At 39.6% G+C, this 12,331-nt stretch overlaps 1 protein-coding gene across 5 annotated transcripts in view; it reads right to left on the bottom strand.

Moving 5' to 3' along the window:
• The window catches only part of FAM13A (family with sequence similarity 13 member A), a 339,988-nt gene that overhangs the window by 141,731 nt on the left and 185,926 nt on the right, over positions 1-12,331 (bottom strand). Inside the window, exon 1 of one of the 5 annotated variants that reach the window (XM_049885731.1) lies at positions 505-588. The exons of the other annotated variants lie outside the window; for them this stretch is intronic. The gene's annotated coding sequence lies outside the window, so the exon portion shown is untranslated. Of the gene's footprint in view, positions 1-504; positions 589-12,331 lie in introns of those variants that run through there. 5 annotated transcript variants of the gene reach the window in all.

Raw genomic sequence — 12,331 nt, 5'->3', positions numbered from 1 at the left:
CCAGTATTTTGTGGCTGTCCTCCATTTTGTGATTGTGATTTTATGTTAAAAAGGATTACGGTGGGATTGTAACACCCTTACTAAGGTTCCACCCTCGAACTCATGTAAAGGGAGTTTCCCTGGAGTGTGGCTTGTACCACCTTTTATCTTTCAAGACATAAAAAGGAAAGGGAAGCAAACAGAGAGGGGGGACCTCATATCACCAAGAAAGCAGTGCTAGGAGCAGAGTGTATCCTATGGACCTGGGGTTCCTTCATGGAGAAGCTCCTAGTCCAGGGGAAGATTGACGAGAAAGACCTCCCTCCTGAGTGGACGGAGAGAGAAAGCCTTCCCCTGGAGCTGATGCCCTGAATTTCAACTTCTAGCCTACTAAACTGTGAGAAAATAAATTTCTCTTTGTTAAAGCCATCCACTTGTGGTATTTCTGTTATAGTAGCACTAGATAACTAAGACATTTACCAATGGAACAGAATGGAGAACCCATACGTAAATTCATCCACCTACCGTCACCTGATATTTGACAAAGGACCAAAGTCCATTAAATGGGGAAAAGGCAGTCTTTTCAACAAATAATGGTGGCAAAACTGGATGTCCATCTGTAAAAAAATGAAACAGGGCTCATACCTCATACCATTCACAAAAACTAATTCAAAATGGATCAAAAACCTAAATATAAAACACAAAACTATAAAGATCATAGAAGAAAAAACAATCTCAACACAAGAGGCCTACTTTTATAGGCCTAATATACAGCATAAATAGGATACAAACCATAACTAGAAACACACAAATGCCAGAAGATAAGCCAGATAACTGGGATCTTCTAAAATCTAAACACTATGCTCATCAAGAGTTCACCAAAAGAGTAAAAAGACAACCTTTAAAAAGGCTAGGAAAAATTTTTTAACTATGACATATCTGACAAAGGTCTAATCTCTAAAATCTATAGGAAAATTTGACACCTCTATGATAAAAAGTTTAATATTAAATGACGCAGTCATTATACCAAAAAGAATTAGTCGATGTTCAACCATTTCAACAGGTGGCATATGATAAGGAACCGATGGTACTGAAGGAAGAAGTCCAAGCTGCTCTGAAGGCATTGGCGAAAAACAAGGCTCCAGGAATTGATGGAATATCAATTGAGATGTTTCAACAAACGGATGCAGCACTGGAGGTGCTCACTTGTTTATGCCAAGAAATATGGAAGACAGCTTCCTGGCCAACTGACTGGAAGAGATCCATATTTATGCCTATTCCCAAGAAAGGTGATCCAACTGAATGTGGAAGTTATAGAACAATATCATTAATATCACATGCAAGCAAAATTTTGCTGAAGATCATTCAAAAGTGGCTGTAGCGGTACATCCACAAGGAACTGCTAGAAATTCAGGTCGGTTTCAGAAGAGGATGTGGAACCAGGGATATCATTGCTGATGTCAGATGGATCTTGGCTGAGAGCAGAGAATACCAGAAGGATGTTTACCTGTGTTTTATTGACTATGCAAAGGCATTTGACTGCGCGGATCATAACAAATTATGGATAACATTGTAAAGAATGGGAATTCCAGAACACTTAATTGTGCTCATGAGGAACCTTTACAGAGATCAAGAGGCAGTTGTTCAGACAGAACAAGGGGATACTGACTGGTTTCAAGTAAGGAAAGGTGTGCCTCAGGGTTGTATTCTTTCACCATACCTATTCAATCTGTATGCTGAGCAAACAATACGAGAAGCTGTACTGTATGAAGAACGGGGCAATCAGGATTGAAGGAAGACTCATTAACAACCTGCACTATGCAGATGACACAACCTTGCTTGCTAAAAGCGAAGAGGACTTGAACCACTTACTACTGAAGATCAAAGACCACAGCCTTCAGTATGGATTGCACCTCAACAAAGAAAACAAAAATCCTTACAACTGGACCAATGAGCAACATCATGATAAACAGAGAAAAGGCTGAAGTTGTCAAGGATTTCATTTTACTTGGATCCACAATCAATAGCCATGGAAGCAGCAGTCAAGGAATCAAAAGATGCTTTGCATTGGGCAAATCTGCTGCAAAGGACCTCTTTAAAGTGTTGAAGAGCAAAGACGTCACCCTGAAGACTAATGTGCGCCCAACCCAAGCCATGGTATTTTCAATCACGTCATATGCATGTGAAAGCTGGACGATGAATAAGGAAGACTGAAGAGCTGACGCTTCTGAATTATGGTGTTGGCAAAGAATACTGAATATACCATGGACTGCCAAAAGAACGAACAAATCTGTCTTAGAAGAAGTACAATCAGAATGCTCCTTAGAAGCAAGGATGGCGAGACTGCATCTTACATACTTCGGACATGTTGTCAGGAGGGATCAGTCCCTGGAGAAAGACACCATGCTTGGCAGAGTACAGGGTCAGTGGAAAAGAGGAAGACCCTCAATGAGGTGGATTCACACAGTGGCTGCAACAACGAGCTCAAGCGTAACAACTGTAAGGATGGCTCAGGATCGAGCAGTGTTTCGTTCTGTTGTGCACAGGGTCGCTATGAGCTGGAACCAACGCGACGGCACCTAACAACAACAACATGATAAAAAGACAACCCAATTAAAATATGGGCAACAGATATGAAAGACACTTCACCAAAGAAGACATTCTGACTGTGAACAGACACATGAGGAAATGCTCGCAATCACTAGCCATTAGAGAAACGCAAACCAAAACTACAATGAGATACAATCTCACTCCAACATTATTGGAGCAAATCAAAAAAACAGAGAATAAGAAACATCCCAGAGGCTAAGGGGAGACTGGATCTCTTATGCACTGCTGGTGGGAATGCAAAATGGTATAACGTTTTTGAAAAACAATACGGCACTTCCTTAAAAAGCTAGAAATAGAAATATCATACAATCAGCAATCCCACTCCTAGGAATATTTCCTAGAGAAATAAGAGCTGTCACACGAATAGACACATGCATACCGATGATCACTGCAGCATTATTTACAATAGCAAAAAGATAGAAACTGCCAAAGTGGCATCAACAAATAATCGGATAAACAAACTATGGTACATACACACAGTGGTATACTACACATTGAAAAAGGACAAATGATGAATCTGGGAAGCAGCTAACAACATGGATGAATCTGGATGGCAGTATGCTGAGCAAAGTGAGTCAATCACAAAAGGACAAGTACTGTCTGAGACCACTACTATAAAAACTTATAAAAAGGTTTACACACAGAAAGTAACAATCTTTGACGGTTATGAAGAAGGGGAATGGCAGGGAAGGAAAACCACTAACTAGACAATAGATAAGTGGTAATTTTGGGGAAGGGTAAGACAGTACACAATACTGGGGAAACCAGCATAACTTGACCAAGGCAAAGTCATAAAAGCTTCATAGGCACATCCAAACTCCTGGGGGACAGAGTTACTGGGCTTAGGGCTGGGGACCATGGTCTCAGGGGATATCTATCTCAATTGGCATAACATAGTTTATAAAGAAAATGTTTTACATCCTACTTTGGTGAGTAGCATCTGGGGTCTCAACGGCTTGTGAGCGGCCATCCAACATATGTCTACTGGTTGCACCGTCCGGAGTAAGGGAGAATGAAGAAAACCAAAGACACAAGGAAAAGACTAGTCCAAAGGACTAATGGACCACAACTACCACAGTTTCTATCAGACTGAGGCCAGCACAACTGAGAGTGCCCACCTACCACCACTGACTGCTCTGACAGGGGGAGAAATACGTAGAACAAAATTCAAACTCACGTACACATATACACACAAAAACCAGACTTAGTGGTCTGACAGAGACTGGAGAAACCCCAAGAGTATGGCCCCCAGCCACTGTTTTAACTCAGTACTGAAGTCACCCCTGAAGTTCAGCCAAAGATTACCATGCTCAGGGCTCTGAGTCAAAGATGAGATAGGCCTAAAACACAAAAGGAGGCCTGGTGGTATAGTGGTTAAGAGCTCGGCTGCTAACCAAAAGGCTGGCAGTTCAAATACACCATGTGCTCCTTGGAAACCCCATAAGGCAGTTCTACTCTGTTGTACAGGGTCCCTATGAGTTGGAACCGACTTGATGAGTCAGAACTGACTTGATGGCACCGACAAACAACAATAACATACGTACTTCGACCATGTGTATGAGACTAAATGGGCATACCAGCCCAAAAGCAAAGATCAGAAGGCAGGAAGGGACAGGAAAGCTGGACAAATGGAAATGGGGAACCCAAGGTTAAGAAGGGGAGAATGTTGACATATCGTGTGGTTGGCAGGCAATGTCACAAAACAATACGGGTATTAATTGTTTAATAAGAAACTAATTTGCTCTGTAAACTTTCACCTAAAGCACAATTAGGAAAAAAAATTCTTAGATAGGAAAGGGCATGGAGTTCCCGGGTGGTGTAAATGGTTAAGTGCTTGGCTACTAACTGAAAGGTTGACAGTCTAAATCCAACCAGAGGCACCTTGGAAGAAAGTCCTGGTGACCAACCTCTGAAAGGCCACAGACATCAAAAATCCTATGGAGCACAGTTCTAAAATGAAACCCATGGGCTACCATGAATCGGAATGGACTCAACAGCAAGTTTTTTGGTTTGGTTAACAAAAGCACAGGGATGGAGAGTATAAGAACGGTGTGGAGGCGGTGTCTGACCTCCTCTAACTTCGGAAGACGGAAGGAGAATCCAGATCAACAGCCCAACGCCGATTCCTAAGAGGCGGAGGTGAGATAGGCCTCCTCTCTCCACCATCTTTACCAATTCCGACACCAACCGTCCCTCTCACGCGCTCTACTTCTCTGCTGGGTTCAGTAATTTATTGAATGGCCACACAGAACTCACAGACAATACTCATGATTATGGGGTTTACTACGGAAGTGACAGTCACAATTCAGGCTCAGGAACACTCAGGATACAGTTCTTCCATCAGGACAGCCTCTTCCCAGCTGCGCTCGCAGGCACGCCTCTCCCTGGCTCTCGGCCTCTGCCAAAGCCACTCGGCTTTCTCTCTCTGTGGGCCAGGAAGCCCACCACACTGTTTCCTGCCGCTGGGTCTCTGTTGCTGCTTCTTGCTGCCTTCAGTGTTACAACTCTCTCTCTCTCTCTCCTGGTTGCAGGAGCTTTTCAGTGGAGGGGTCCCGGGTCCAAAGGACACATCCTCTGCTCCTAGCTGTTCTTCCATAGTGGTGGTGGGAATCATGTTTTCCCCACCTCTCATGTGGCTCATTTCAAGCCCAACAGGATGGCAAAACTGACCGGTCCCCTTGGTGGGCTACAATTATCCTATCTGCACAGTCCAGCCCAATTGCCTGGGTAGGAATTACAAGACTAGGGGGAGAAAGCCCACACTAAAGCAAACCATCACACTGCAGGGAGATACCAATATTTCCAAAGGGAACTTTTTCAAACCTACATGGCCCACACACCTGTTTGCAATACTGATACAAATCTTCCCTAGGTCCACCTCTCTAAATAATCACTATATGTAATGAGAGATGATGGGAGTATATCATACTGGCAACTCGGAGTAAAGGAAAGAAGTAGTTGGGGAAAAAAGGACTGAAAACCATTGAAATAAAGAATGTCAATGTCAGAAACGCATCCAGAAATATTTACTACTAACAACAAAACACACACCAGTTTGCTGATAGTTTCTATTGTAATCCTTTCTTATAGGACAGATTACGGTTTAATTGATTTTTGGTTAAGGCAATAAACAGAAAAAACACGAACCTTTTAGTTCTCTTACATTTCTGAAAACACTGGAAATGCAAGTGTCAAGTGAATACCTGGTGTACTGACTATTCAGATTATAGCTCAGGTTATGGTTCCTCCAAACCCAGAAATATCTTTATGTTCTCTTTAGAACAGAAAGAATGTGAATACAACTAATATCCTTTCCCTGAAAAATGTTAAAAACCATGATGTCAAAATTACAGGAAAATATAACACTTGAGCCAATGGTATTTGTTCTATTGGAAACTTTTTCTCATCTCTGAGACTTTCTTCATGCTTGTCCTTTCACCTGGAATGTCATCTGTTCATCGCTGGCCACTCATCAACTGCCTAAGACCAAACCTAACTCTAACTTCCTTTGAGGCTAAGGACCCATTGCCCATGGAGTCTTTTCTAGTTAACCTTAGATCTTAATGATCTTTTCCAATTCTGAATTTTTGTAATACACCACTACACAATCTACACTTGATTTTATGTTGCCTGATATGTGAATCTTAGTTGTCTCATGGTTCTATGTCATATGGCCTCAACCAGATCTCCAGACATAGAGATTAGGGCCTCCTCTTCTTCCTATTTCTTCCCTTACCCCTCTTCCTATTATTATTATTTTTTCTTCTTCCTATTTCTTCCCTTATCCCTCTTCCTATTATTATTATTATTGTATCTATTTTTACCATAAAGTCTAATCAAGTTTTGAATGCATTAACAAATACTGTCAGACAACACACTTTTCAACTACATGATGTTTCTAGACACTACCTGATCCAGAGACAAGGATAAGCAATAAGGAAAAAATTAATATGGGGACAATTATGAACATATTTAGTAAATTCATGTCTCTATGAAGAATACATACAATATGAAAATAATTTAGCAAAGAGTTACATTTAGCACAAAGTAAACACTCAGTAAAAGCTAGCTTTTATTACTATTGTTATTATGTAAAGTTTGCCCAAATCTGATGATTGTCAATTAATTGTTCATGGTATTTCCCTGTATTGCATTTATAAAAAACAAAATCATTTGCCTCATGAAAACCAAGGAAAGCAAGAAAAAAAATTAAAAACTGAACTTACAAAAATATTTCTATGGTCCATAGAAATATTTGCCAAGATTAAAAAGAAATATTCAAATAAATAGCAAGTAATATGAAAAGGCGAAATATATATTTCATACAGGGTCTCATTTTTTAAATTTTTTATTGTGCTGTAGGTGAAAGTTTATAGCTCAATTCAATTTCTCATACAAAACCTTATATACTTATTGTTATGTGACATTAGTTGCAATCCCCACTATGTGACAGCACTCTCCCCTTTTCCACCCCGGGTTTCCCGTGTCCCTTGGATCAGTTTCTGTCCCTTCCTGCCTTCTCATCTTGCCTCTGGACAGGAGCCGCCTATTTGGTCTCATGTATCTGGTTGAACTAAGAAGCGCACTCTTCTCGAGCATTATTTTATGTTTTATAGTCCAGTCTAATCTTTGTCTGAAGAGTGGGCTTCGGGAACCCAGAGCTGGAGGGTCTCATATTAAATGCGATTATTTTTCATTGAGTGGACATGAAAAATGAATAAAAGCACTAAAAAAAGGCAACAGGATTTCAAACTACCTAGCTTAAAATCTTACATACAGACTTAATTCTCTCAATATAAAGCAAATACAAGAGGAGTTGTTTGGCAACTTTTCATGGTGTTAAAATAAGGACATAATATTTTAGTCTCAGTGATAATTTTTGGATTCAAATTCCATTCAACAATTTATGCAAAGGTAAAATATTCTAGAGTTAAAAAGGATAATATACCACTTATTCCATCTATCAGTTCTACATTTAAGCAGACTGCAAAACACAAATTACTTAGAACTCAGATACCAGCAACTACATAAGCTATATTTCGTCTAAGTGCATTTTTGTGATGAACTAATTTCTATAGAAACATAGACTAGGTTATCATTACCAACAAACTTTAAAATAAAAACTCATTATTAGTACATGTTAAAGTAGTACAAAGAATTGTGCGTGTACATACAACATGAAAATACCTCATGCAGTTTATGAGAAAACAGAACTGTCTGGAAAAAAAGGTAGCCCACTAAACTACTAAAATGGTGAAATACATATGCATATTTCAAGAAGAATGCAAGTTTTAAAGATGACTAGTAGTATCTACTTGAAGATATTATCTTGAAGACTACATATTTTCACTAGCAGGTATCATGACTATAGGAGAAATGAAAATAGTGTGATAATTTTTAAAACCTGCTGTGTTACTGATGTGATTAATTTTAGTTCAAATGTATTAACTTTCAGGAAAAGGAAGAGACAGTTTCTTTACTTCAGCTGGAATAGAGCTATTTAGGAACGCATGATTTGGGCCAATTTAAATTTACACTACTCTTGGTCTTATACTGTAGGTACAGGGGATAGTTTTATTTTTATGTTTTCGGTTGTCCATTTCAGGTTCTATATAATTTAGTGTTGGCACACACTCTAACTCTGAGGCAGCACTCATGGCCCCTTTTCACGACTGAATTCTCTGAGGAGAAGCATGATAACAATCAGCCAAGGCCAAGGATACAGTGGGCCTTACTATCACAGCCTGGCTTTTAGAGCATCCAGGCCGATTTTATCTGGAACCGTTTTTGGTTGCCACGACAGGAGTGGGGGATGTTACTGGAAACTAGTCGTATAGGCTAGGGCTGCTGCTAAACATTCTGCAATGCACAGGACAGCCCACCACAACGAAGAATTACCTGGTCCAAATTCTCAATAGTGCTGAGGCTGAGAAGCCCTGCTGTAGAGGGAAGAGTAAGAAGAGTTCTGTATTGAGGCAACTTCTCTTTTTATACACTTTTCTTTAGGTTCCATCCTTCCTTTTTTGTCACTGGCATCCTAAGCCATAATGTGCCAGGATCAGCTATGAGTTTAATGGAAATGGGCCAAGATGGCTTTTTAGGCCTGTCTTTTTAAGGCAAGAGTATCCAATGCCTCCAGGAGGTTTAGCCAAGCTCTGCTGGGCAGGGACTCTGTGTAGGGAGTTAGGGCAGAGAGCCTTACTGTAAGAAACAGAGTTAATGTGCCTAGAGAGACCCAGCTGCAGCCTACCTCATTACGTGTTTCTACAATAGGAAACTGGCCAAGCAAGGGTTTGGGATAATTTCTCTTTCTACTGGAGACATAACTGATATCCACTAGTTCATACCACAGTTCACTTCTTTATTTCAGTCTTTTCTTCATTATAACTTTTGTACTTGAAGGCAAAAACTATAAAAGTCACCAAACCGTCTATGCAAAACACTTTGCTCATCAGATTTCTGCCCCTGGCTATTTAAGATAAGGATCTATGCACATGCTGTGTGATTTATGTGTACAACAAAAATACAAACAATTTCAGGAATCTTAAAAGGAATCCATCCCATGCATGTATTTGCAGGTATGGAGGAGTCTAACTGTCTGAGAAGCAGTTCGAGCTACCTTAGTGTTTAAGATGCCATGGGACTAGAAACATAAAAATGTCCTTTGAGGATGTAATATTAGGGAACATTCTCTTAAATACCCCTACTGTTACTGTTAAAACAAGCATTTATTATTTTGTGCTAGGTTCTAAGAGATTTACATAAATTAACCCCATTAATTCTCATAACAATCCAAGGAGATAGGAACTATTAACATTACCATTTCACAGGTGAAGAAACTGAGGCACAAAAAGTTTATTTGCCCCAGTGACTAAGTGGTAGAGCTACAGGTAGAACTCAGGCTAACCAAAAGGTTGGCAGTTCAAATCCACCAGGCGCTCCTTGGAAACTCTATGGGGCAGTTCTACTCTGTCCAGTAGGGTCGCTATGAGTTGGAACTGATTCGACAGCAATGGGTTTGCTTTTTTGTTTGTTTACTATGAAGTAAAAAAAAAAAAAAAGTAGTATTAATAAATAATTTTTTAAGTTTAAGTATAATAAACTAATGCTTGGGTCTTAGAAATAGTTCTAAGCACTGCTGGGCACACGTTTTGAAATTACCAAAATTGTCAGTTTTTTTTTTTAGACTCTATCTACATCATCAGGTACTTTGAGAGGTCATTAGAACAGGACAGAAACTGCTTTAAAAGGCTCAAATAATGAGGGAAGATTGTGTTAGAAGGAAGAAAGCAGCAGAGTTAATTGTAAACGTTTAGACTTTCTAAATAAACTTCACTACCTTCTCATTATCCTTGAACTTTTCTCCCCTCCATTTGTCATGTGTGCATTAGAGGGCAAGGCCTCTTGGTTTTCCTTCACACTTAATAAATTTATAATCTTTTATCAAAACTAATGATGAAATAACAAAGTACTAGAATATAGATGTTTAGCTTTGAAATTTTTAAGGAAAAAAAGGGACGTTTTCAGTTTAAAAAAAAAAAAAAGTAAAAACCAAAACCAAACTCGCTGCCTGTTGGGTCGATTCTGACTCATAGCAACCCTATAGGACAGGGTAGAACAGCCCCATAGGGTTTCCAAGCAGTGGCTGGTGGATTTGAACTGCTGACCTTTTTTTTAGCAGCCAAGCTCTTAACCACTGTGCTACCAGGGCTCTTAAAAACAACCCTCTTTATTAGTAAAAAAGCCTTTGTATTTGCTTAGAAATATTTATTTTTGCTTTCTAAAAATGAGATTTGTTTGCTACACCGCTGCAATTCTGATAAACGCTTTGATGAATCAATTGTGTGCCAGCCGCAGTGCTAGCTAATTAATGCCCCAGGTCTTTTTTCCGTAAAAGCCATGAACATGCTTTGGGGAATTTGGGATTAGGGTGGAGGCGCAGTTTCTTGCATATACTTTTCTTTCTTTAATAAAAATGGGTCAATGTTAGAGTTATAACTAGTTAAAAATCTCATCTTGATATAGTTTTACAGCAAATCTGTACTTCAGCAGAAAACCAATTTCACTTAGTGTCTTAGTCATCTAGTGCTGCTAAAACAGAAATACCACAAGTGGATGGCTTTAACAAATAGAAATTTATTTTCTCACAGTCTAGTAGGCTAGAAGGCTTTCTTTCTCTGTCAGCTCTGGAGGAAGGTCCTTGTCATCAATCTTCCCCTGGCCTAGGAGCTTCATCACGCAGGGACCCTGAGCCCAAAGGATGTGCTCTGCTCCTGGTACTGCTTTCTTGGTGGTATGAGGTCCCTACTCTCCGCTTGCTTCCCTTCCCTTCCCTTCCCTTTTATCTCTTATAAGATAAAAGGTGGCACAGGTCACACTCTAGGGAAACTCACTTTACACTAGATCAGGGATTTGACCTTAGTAAGAGTGTTATAATCCCACCCTAATCTTCTTTAACATAAAATTACAAGCACAAAATGGAGGACGACCACACAATATTGGGAATCGTGGCCTAACCAAGTTGACACATATTTTGGGGGGACACAATTCAACCCATGACACTTGGTTTATTAGAAAAATTACTCACATGCAGAAAGACAGAAATTTCACAGTTTTAAAAACACTCATCTTGAAATATAAGAAAGACCAAAAATTACAGTTCCATATTTAGATCAATCACAGATTCATAGTGTGGCCCAGGCAATGAAAAAACTTGGAGTTGAGTATAGGCCTGAACTAAAAATATAGATTTGGGAGTCATCCATATGTAGGTAGTATCTAAAACCAAGTAACTGGAAGAGTTTACCTAGAAATGAATCCAGATAGAGAAGAGAACTAAGAACAGATCCCCAGAGCACTCCAAGAATTTAGAGAGGACCCAGTTAAAGAATGAGAAGGAGTGGAGAGCGACATAGAGGGAAAACCAAGAGAGCATCCAGAAAGGCAAGGGAAGAAAGTGTTTCAGAAGGAAGGAGTAAAAAAGGAGTTACTATATGAGCTAGAAACATACCTAGGTACATACTCAAAAGAACTGAAACATACCTCCCCCAAACACTTGTACCTTAATGTTCACACTAACATAATTCACAATAACCCAAAAGTAGGAACAACCTAAATGTCCATTAACTGATGAATAAAAAAACAACCAAACAAAACCCGTTGCCATTGAGTTGATTCCAGCTCACAGCGACCCTAGAGGACAGAGTAGAACTGCCCCATAGAGTCTGTCTCCAAGTAGTGACTAGTGGATTTAACTACTGACCTTTTGGTTAGCAGCCGTAGCACTTAACCACTATGCCACCAGCGTTTCCAGCTGATGAATGGATAAACAAAACATGGTGTAGCCATACAATGGAATATTATTTAATTATAAAAAGGAATGAAGGACTGATTCATGTTTTAAGATGGATAAACTCTGAAAAATATTGTGCAAAGTGGAAGAAGCCAGACACAAAATGACACAGATTGTATGATTTCATTACATTTATATGAAATGCCCAGAATAGGCAAATTCACAGAGATAGAAAATAGATTAATGGTTGCCAGGGGCTTGGGGGTGAGATAGGGGATGGTGCAGGGAAATGGGGAGTGACTGCTAATGGGTATAGGTTTCTCCTTAGGGTGATGAAATGTACTGGAATTAGACAGTGGTGATAGATGCACAGATCTGTGAATGTACTAAAAAACCACTGAGTTGTAACTTGAAAAGGTGGAACTTTTTGGTATACGCATTATATCTCAA

Source organism: Elephas maximus, chromosome 5 (assembly GCF_024166365.1).
Source record: "Elephas maximus indicus isolate mEleMax1 chromosome 5, mEleMax1 primary haplotype, whole genome shotgun sequence".
Taxonomy (NCBI): Eukaryota; Metazoa; Chordata; class Mammalia; order Proboscidea; family Elephantidae; genus Elephas; species Elephas maximus.
Note: the sequence above shows the minus strand (reverse complement) of the source record. Positions and strands in the feature narration are given on the sequence as shown.